Consider the following 8,916-nt stretch of genomic DNA (forward strand, 5'->3'; position numbering starts at 1 on the left):
ACTGAAATTGAAATTCGACCGGACATGACCTATGGAGAGGAACCAGTTAAGATATTGGCTCGTGAAGTTAAACAGTTGAGAAATAAAGATGTGGCTCTTGTAAAAGTTCTATGGCATTGACATGGTGTAGAAGAGGCTACATGGGAGCCGGAAGAAACTATGAGAAGTTAATATTCGAATCTGTTTTATAGTAAGACTTTCGAGGACGAAAGTCCCTAAGGGGGGAGAAATGTAACATCCTGAAATAGGGCCTAGTCAGAATAGTGGTTTCAGGACCAAAAATTCGACATCTAAATATTTATTTTATGGTTATTATGAGGCCTAGAATATAAGTATATGCATTTGCTAAAGTTTCATGAAGAAATTCAAAGTATAAGATGTCCAATTGGAAATTAGGGACTAAATTAAATAAATTGTAAAACTTGGATTCTAGAAGAAATTTGTATGAAATTACTTTAGATTAAGAATTAGAAGGTCTTAGAGAGTAATTTCCAAATTTTTGGACAAAAATGGGTTTGCATGGATGAAATTTTAAAGAAAGGGCATGATGGCATTTTGGTCATTAGGCACTTTAATGAGATAAAATGGAAAAAAATGAACCAAAATTAGCTCATTTTCTCCTTCATCCAGCCGAAATTTCAAGGGTCACCATAGCTAGGGTTTCTTCAATTTTCAAGCTCAATAGCAAGTGCTCCCAAGCCCCGTTTTTCATGTTTGTATTTTTGAAATCCCGTAGCTTGCTCTTTCCATTTCTACCCATATTTCATGCTAGGGTTCATGTTCAAAAATTTACCCATGCATGAGTTATTGGTATTTTGATGGATTATGGAGGAATATGAAAGATAAATGTGTGTTAAGCATCTTTTCCAAGTTGGTTTTCATGAGAAACCCTTATAGGGACCATTTTGCAAAAGATGTAAATGTGTCGTAGAAAGGAGGAAAGTAATGGAAAATGTGGGTTGCCATAAGAGAGAAATTTTTTTGGCTAGGCTTGGATAAGATAGAAATTGCATGTGTTTCATTATACGAGTTTAGGGACTAAATCGTAAAAATGTCAAAGGTTAGGGGCAATACGGTCATTTGGAATGGGGTAGATATTAAACATGAAATGTACAATGTGGGATATTAATGAGTTAATTTTGCTGTTATAGACCCCAAGGAACAAATTTCAGAGGTCGATCGAGGTAAACGCAAAGTTTCAGAATAATCGAAACAAAACTCTAAAAAGAATACCAGGTAAGTTCGGATAACTTAAAGTAAACCTCTAATATGCATAATCATATAGTTCATGAATGCATGATATTTGCATTTATTGATGGTATGAAAATGCATGGAATGCACCTTTGGTAATGACTTGTAGATAACTATCTCGGTTGAGGTTAAAAAGGGGATTCGGTGGATAAACCATGTTTTACATGTGAATTGAGATCCTGCATGTGTTGCAGTAAGGATTTAGCCTGGACGGGTAATCCGTTGATCTCAATTGTGAAAAGGATCTAGCCCGGATGGGTGTTCCTTGAATGATCGAGCCTCTCGAAGAATATATGTGCATTACAGATTTAGCCCGGACGGGTAATCTGATTAGGGTCTGAATTTAGCCTGGACTAGTAATTCAGATCCGAGCTCATTAAGGGTGTTTGTCGCTATAAGGGATTTAGCCTGGACCGGTAATCCCGACATCACCTTACGAGTTCATGAGATGGGGATTTAGCCGGGACTGGTAATCCTGCCATATGATGTGAAGTTCGCAGGAGTGCATATAAGGAATCATCATTCGTATGAATTGACGGATAATGGGTATTCCATCGAGATTTCCTAGAAACTCAACGAGGTTAACAAGGGATATACATATATGAATGAAATGTTGAATGAAGAGCTCATCTAGTTAAATTACATGATACATGATTATGTGACTAACTCATTGATTGAGTGCATGTGGTAGGAAATCATTTCATAATGGATGATTTCATAAATTAAGTATGGATGTATGCTAATTACCTGGTAAGTTTACTTTCCGGTTATTTGAGCTTACTAAGAATTTAAAATGCTTACCCCCTCTCTTTTCCCTGTTTTACAGAGCTCGAGGACTCATAAGGATTGGAAGACGGTTGGAGAAGCAACACACTATCAACTAGCCAAGCTTTGGTATAAAGATATTTTTATTTTGTTAATGGCATGTATAGGGCTTTAAGTATTTTGTCATATGTGCCATTTGGTTTGCCAAATGAAGGCATGTAAAAATATGTTTATCTCTTTGTATATGGCCGTGAAAATTGGCTTAATTGAAGTAGGCCATGACCTACGAATTTATGTATAGTTTTATTTACAAGTGATGGGTCGTTACCAATTGGTAATGAGTCGTATGAACGAGCCAATTTCAGATGAATTAAAGTGACATGTGAACCCATAAACACTAAATGGGAAATAACCTGTTACGTATGGAACCAATGATATGAGGTTTCCATACAATGAGTCTTATTAAGATTATTTACCAGTGTAAAATTATGTTTTCTCTCAAACTTGGTAACTACTAGGCACAAGTAGTAGAAAGGGCTAACTAAAGGCTTGGAAAATAGCCTAATAGAGTCCACATGGTTGGACACACGGGTGTGTGTCTAGGCCGTGTGTGACACACGGTTCCCTCCCACAGGCATGTGTTATGACCGTGTGTCCCCTACACTTAAAATTTTAGCTCAAAGTTGTACACGGGTAGGCCACATGGGCGTGCGCCATGGCCATGTTAAAATGACAGTTTCGTCCACGGACAGGTAACACGGGCGTGTTCCATGGCCGTGTTGATAAGTCAGTGTTGTCCACGGTTGAAGGGCATGGGCGTGCCCTAAGATGCATGGGCGTGTGAGCCCACACGGCCCACCTACACGGGTGCGTGCCTCTTTATGTTAAGGAAAAATTTTCTGAGGAGCCCAAGGTTAATTGGATGTGCCCGTAATTGTCTCATATTTCCTTCCGATATGCTATAGGTCTCAAAGGCCTATACAAGGGATAAGATGTTCATGATTAAAGAGTTTTAAATTCAATTGAAATTTTGGGACCCGAGTTAGAATACTGAAAGTGTAAAGTTTAGGTAGTGCTCGAGCCCCGTCTCGGCGTTGGATACGGGTTAGGCGTGTTACACCTAGTCCCCTTACAACCTAATAAAAGACCTATTGATTTGATGATTATACCAACTACATTAGTGGAGAGGAATTACTAAGTTCAACATATGAAGACACTAATTAAACCTTGGGATTGCTATGTTTAGTTGATAAAGAAAGGATGTTGATTGGTGAATGTTATTTATGATTGAAAATGCATGCAAACTATGATTCATGTTGACATTATGATGTACTTAGTATAAAGTTAGAAATAATATTTGCATTGGAGCTACTTGTCAATAAAGAGTATTTTTGAGCATGATTTTATTGATGCATGATTATGTGCGAAGATTGATGCTATTTTATCATTTTGCAAAATTGCCTTAGCAATAGTTATGCTGTGCATTAACATTACTCGTGGCGAGTAATGTTTAAGTTTGGGGGTGTGTAAACTTGAAATTATATAGGTTTTTTCTATATGTTTTTACAACCTTTTTACTTAATTATTATGTTTACCTTGAATAATTGTTATTGAAATAGTGAATTTTACTTAATTAGTAATTTTAGACATGAAATTAGAAAGTATGTGAAATTATGCTTAATTACGTGATTTTCAAGCATATTTTATATTAATTCATGTTAATTTATTAATGTGTGTATTTTTCACTATACAGGTAGGCTATGGAGACATGATGTAAATAAATAAAAGGTGTCCGTGCACAATTTATCCATGTGGATGGAAAAACCTTGCAATTTGAGCATAGGGATTGACTACTTGTCCCAGTAAAGAAAGGTGATGAAAAGATGAACATGTCTGCTAAGTTTTGGACTGAGGAATTGTCCAACAAGGAGAATTAAAAGCCCAGCTTCGACACTTGATATTCGCTGCCCAAAAAGTGTTTTTGGGATAAATTTAACCCAACAACTTACCTATTGAAATCGTCCACTACAAAGATATCTTTAGCTTGAAATTCAAATTCAAAATGGAAGACTTGGTCATCCCTTTTCCTTGATATATGGTCAGCCACATGAGAGAGGGAAGAAAGGTAATTTTAAACTATTTTTAGTAAACCCAAACCCTGCTCTTTTAAACTATTTTTAGTAAACTCAAACCCTACTCCTCACCTATAAATGCCTTGCAATCTCTCACTTACCCTTCATCTCTCATTCCTTATTTTCTTTACATTTCTCTTTCACTTTAGTTCTCTTAAATCTTTCCCCCTTTTTCCCTTGCATAGTCATCCATCCCCTCTCCATATTTAGCCTCAAAAGCTTTGTCAAAAGCACCCCTTAGCCAGCTAACTTTTAAACCCTTAGTAAAAGAAGCTTTCATTAGAACAGAGGAGTGCACAAGTTAGAATAGATTCGAAAGGCTGCTGAACTGAGTCAGTTAGAATAGATCAAAAAGGCTATTGAACTGAATAGAGTTTACTCTTTCCTCTTGTTATTTATTTTGAACATGTTTTGTTAGAGTTTTATTCTTTTGACATCAACTATGAAGTTTTAAATCCTAATTTTTGGGATAATTATATTTAATTGATGAGATTTATTTAATTCATGTTAACATGTTTTGTGCCTCAGTCAATTATGATTTCAATTAATATCATGCTACAATTCATCCATTCATGATTTAGTACACTCAGATTAGCTGAGTGATCCTAACTAGATAATGGCTAGTAGACGCATAATTGAAAAGTGCAATGCTTATTTTAGGTCATTAAAACCGACTAAGTTAAGGTTCATAATATCTTTAGTTAGCTCTATTATCTAGCATGGTTTTTAGATTTATGTAATTAAACTGAACGTAAATATCCTTGTGACCTTGCATAAATGCTAAGAAACCCTTAGTCTAATATGATTAGTAAAATGCATATTTAACTAAGTAAAAGATTTGAGAGGACTTAATTTGGTTTCCAAACCCATAAGAGATCGAGTTGCCATGGAAAGAATTCCGAACATATTAGCATGATAAAAGTAAATTGAATTAATTAATATAATTATCCTAGCTCATTTAAAGTTGATTGTTTTTTATTACTAAAGCCCTAATTCATAATTTAGGTAAAATTGTTTTTAGATTAGAAATTGCATAGGGATCACTCCTTGCATTTAATTTAATTTAATCATCACAATCTTAAAATTATTGAGTTTTTTTATATCAAATTGTTAATTATAATTTTGCAATTGAATTGATTAAGCTTATATAGTCCTCATGGATACTTGAACGACTATGTACACTTGTGGAAACATGTTACAATTTATTACATCGGTAAACACTGTAACTTTGGTACCTATAAGGTACGAACAGAACTTGTCAAAAGCAAAAAATATAGCAAAGAGTTCTTTTTCAGTTACCGTATAATTGATCTGGGCTCCTATCAAAGTTTTTTTTGCATTGTAGTTAGGGTGAAACACTTTGTTCCTTCTTTGACCCTTCACAGCTCCAACAACAAAATTGCTTGCGTCACACATCAACTCAAAAGGTGAGTTCCTATTAGGTGTAACAACTTTTGGGGCTGAAAGTAACTGATTTTTCAATTTCTCAAAAGCTTCTAAACATGCTTTGTTAAAATAAAAAACAATATCTTTTTCTAAAAACATACATAAAGGTTTAGAAAATTTTGAAAAATTCTTAATAAAATCTATGATAAAAACCAGCATGGCCTAAGAAACATCTAACCTTTTTAACACTAAATGGAGGTGGTCATCTTTCAATTACGTATACCTTTGCTTTATCCACTTCAATCCCGTTTTTGAAAATTTTATGTCTTAAGACAATTCCTTCCTTAACCATAAAGTGGCATTTCTTTCAGTTAAGGACTAGATTCGCCTCTTCGTATCTTTTAAGTACCTTAGCCAAATTATTCAAACAAACATCATAAGTGTTACCAAAAGTAAAAAAATCATCCATGAAAACCTCAACATGATTTTCAACCATATTTGTGAAAATTGCCATCACACATTGCTGAAATGTGGCAGGTGCATTACATAAGTCGAAAGACATTTGCCTAAAAGCAAATGTACTGTATGTGTAGGTAAAAGTAGTTTTATATTGGTCTTCCAGGGCTACAACTAATTTTTTGTATCCCTAATATCCATTTAAAAAGCAATAAAATTCATTACCTACCAATCGATAACATTTGATCCACAAAAGGCAAAGGAAAATGATCCTTACGAATGGTTTTGTACAACTTTCTGTAGCGGATACAGATTCTCCAACCTATGACAGTTCTCATCGGGATTAACTCATTTTGTTTATTCTCAACAATCATGATCCCACCTTTCTTTGGTATACATTGTATCAGACTTGGCCAAGAACTATCTAAGATGGGGTAAATAATTCCCGCATCTAACCATTTAATTACCTCCTTTTGTACTACTTTTCATGATAGCATTAAGTTTCCTTTTTCACCTTCCTCTAAAATAATTTTATGCATACAGAAGGAAAGGGCTTATGCCTCGTATATCAGCTATGGTCCAACCAATTGCTTTTGTAAATTTCTTTAAAATAGCAATCAACTACTCCTCTTGATTTTTTGCCAAGTCCATTGAAACAATCACAGGAAAAGTAGAACTATTACCAAGATAAACATATTTTAAGTGGGATGGAAGTACCTTTAGTTCAAGCTCAGGCAGTTCCTCACTTGACAACTTAGGTTGTATAAATTCCCAAACTTCAAACTCTAGCAGTTTGAACTGCAGTGGTTGATCATAACTCCTCAGATTGGCTTTCCTCAAAGCTAAACCTTCATTACCTTTTTCGTTTTCAAATGGTTTAGATCCTACAGTATTCTCCAACGGGTCTTCATCAGAATTGCTTTCCATAGAAACTAAGGTTTCTAATCATTACTAAACACCCTTCCATCGGATTAGGAAATCTCATGGCCTTTAGAATGTTAAACGTTACCTTATCATCTTGAACTCTCATGATGAGTACTCCTTTTTTCACATCTATCAACGTTCTTTCTGTGGCTAGGAAAGGTCTCCCCAGAATGATTGGAACTTCCTTGTCTGCTTCAAAATTCAACACAATAAAATCAGAAGGAAAAATAAACTTATTAACTCTTACCAAAACATCCTCGATCTTTTCTTCGAGATATTCTAATGACCGATCTGCTAGTTGAAGTGTCACCGTATTAGGTCATACTTCACCTATTCCAAATATCTCGAAAATAGATTTGGGCATCAAGTGGATGCTTGCTCATAAGTCGCATAAAGTCTTTCTACAATATGATTCACTGATGTTACAAGGTATCGTAAAGCTTCTAGGGTCTTTCAATTTTGAAGGTAACTTATTCTATAAGAATGCACTGCACTCTTTCGCCAAAGCAATAGTCTCATACTCACTAATTCTTTTCTTTTTGGACAGAATATCTTTTAGAAATTTCACATAATTGGGCATCTATTCTAAAGCTTCTACCAATGGAATGTTGATATACAGTTGCTTTAAAACATCCAAGAACTTTTTGAATTGCACCTCTTGTTTCTGCTTATTCTGTTAAAGTCTTTGAGGATATGGAACTCTAGGTTGATAAAGACAACTTTTATGAGGAGGCAAATATGCAAAAGAGTGTGTTAGTTTTTCAAAATTCACTAGTTTAGTTCAAAATTCACTAGTTTAGGGTTTACCTCATCCGATTTTTTAGTATCCGACTTTTCTTTTGTAGGAACTTCAACTATTGGTTGACTTTCCTCCTATTCATTAGGCTTGTTTTCAACCACAACCTCCTTGGGTTCCATAATCTTACCACTTCATAATGCAACCACTTTCCACTACTCCTTACCAAAATTTCTCAAATTTTTCTATATCGCTCAGGAAGGCTCCTTGTGGTCACTACGAAGCTCAGTATCTAACTAACCCATCTGGATCTCCATATTTTTCAACATTGCTGCTTGACTTTGGACTAAGGCATCATTTTTCACCATGTATGCCATCAACAAGTCCCCCAAACTATTTGATGACTCAACTTGAGGTGGTTTTGGGGCTTGTTGGTTAAACCCTTGGGTTTGATTGGGTTTATGCTGCATCTAATTATTTTTCGGTCCATTTTCTTTGTTACTCCAGGAAAAATTTAGATGATGCTGCCACGATGGATTGTAGAAGTTGGCCTGTGGTCCTTGTACACTTTTGTTATAACATTCTGACTCGAGGTTTGAAGGGAAATTCTCGAAAGAATGACCATCACCATAATACACACATGCTTGGTGATTGAGCTGCAAAACTGTTCAAACCATTAGTGGTAAACTGTTTTAACATTGAGAAAATAGAAGATACTTGAGCAGAGAGGGAGGTTAGTGCGTCCACTTCATGCACTCCAGCTACATGTTTTTCTTAAACAACTCCAATTGTCAGCCATTGGTATTTATTTCTAGTGATCCTCTCGATGATCTCATAAGCCTCGTTATAAGACTTAGAAAAAATCGCATCGTTCGTAGAAGCATCTACTATTAATCTTATGTGTGAATTGATATTGTTATGAAACATCTCCAATTGGATACAATGAGGAATCCCATGATGCGGACATTTACAAAGTAATTCCTTGAATCTTTCCCACGCCTCCTACAAGGTCTCGTCATCCAATTGTTGGAAAATAGTTATCTCATTGCACAACTTTGCATTTTTGCTCGGTGGAAAATACTTTACCAAAAACCTTTTTGCTAATTCTTGCCAAGTAGATATTGAACTTGGTGGTAATGAATACAGCCATGCTCATGCTCGTGCTCGATCTCGCAATGAGTACGGAAATAGTTTTAACCTTAGTGCATCTTCAGTCACACCAGCTATCTTGAATGAATCACTCACCTTCATGAACAAATGAAGGTG

The 8,916-nt window shown here is 35.4% G+C and overlaps 1 non-coding gene across 1 annotated transcript; it reads left to right on the forward strand.

Annotated features, from left to right (window-relative positions):
• The first annotated feature begins 8,599 nt into the window (after nucleotides 1-8,599).
• LOC121204121 (small nucleolar RNA R71) lies at nucleotides 8,600-8,706 on the forward strand. Its single transcript, XR_005899049.1, has one exon. It is a non-coding gene; the product is annotated as a small nucleolar RNA R71 (small nucleolar RNA).
• The last annotated feature ends 210 nt before the right edge of the window (nucleotides 8,707-8,916 follow it).

The sequence above is a fragment of the Gossypium hirsutum genome, chromosome A07 (assembly GCF_007990345.1).
Source record: "Gossypium hirsutum isolate 1008001.06 chromosome A07, Gossypium_hirsutum_v2.1, whole genome shotgun sequence".
Lineage (NCBI taxonomy): Eukaryota > Viridiplantae > Streptophyta > Magnoliopsida > Malvales > Malvaceae > Gossypium > Gossypium hirsutum.